Raw genomic sequence first — 958 nt, forward strand, 5'->3', positions numbered from 1 at the left:
CATCACCACCATACCACCACTACCACCACACCACCATCATCACCACCATACCATCACCACCACTACCACCATCACCACACCATACCACCACCACCACCACCACCACTACCACCATCACCACCACCACCACCATCACCACCATACCACCACTCACCACCATACCACATCACCACCACACTGCCACCATCACCACCACTACTACCATCACCACCACACTAGCAACATCAACACCATCACTCACCACCATTCACCATCACCACTAACCACCAACCACCAACATCACCACCACACCATCACCACCACTGCCATCACCACCACTACCACATCACCACCACTACCACCATCACCACCACTACCACCATCACCACCACCATACCACCATCACCACCACCACCACCATCACCACCATACCACCATCACCACCACACCACCACCACCATCACCACCACTACCACCATCACCACCACTACCACCATCACCCTACCATACTACCATCACCACCACACCACCATCACCTACCATCACCACCACTACCACCATCACCACCATCACCACCACCACCATCACCACCATACCACCATCACCACCACCACCACCATCACCACCACTACTACCATCACCACCACTGCCACCATCACCACCACTACTACCATCACCACCACCACTAGCATCAATACCATCACTACCACCACCATTCTTACCATCACCATTACTACCACCCCACCACCACCATCACTACCACTACCCCATCACCACCGCTACTACTATCACCACCACTGCCACCATCACCACCACCACGGTTCTCACCATCACCATCACCACTACTATCACCACCACTGCCATCATATCTCTACTTCCACACTCAACCCTCCCCACCACAACATTCTCCTTACCTACATTCATCACAAACACACTCCTGTACCACATTCACCACCACCAGCACTCCTGCACCACATTC

The sequence above is a fragment of the Homarus americanus genome, unplaced genomic scaffold, assembly GCF_018991925.1.
Source record: "Homarus americanus isolate GMGI-L3 unplaced genomic scaffold, GMGI_Hamer_2.0 scaffold52512, whole genome shotgun sequence".
Taxonomy (NCBI): domain Eukaryota; kingdom Metazoa; phylum Arthropoda; class Malacostraca; order Decapoda; family Nephropidae; genus Homarus; species Homarus americanus.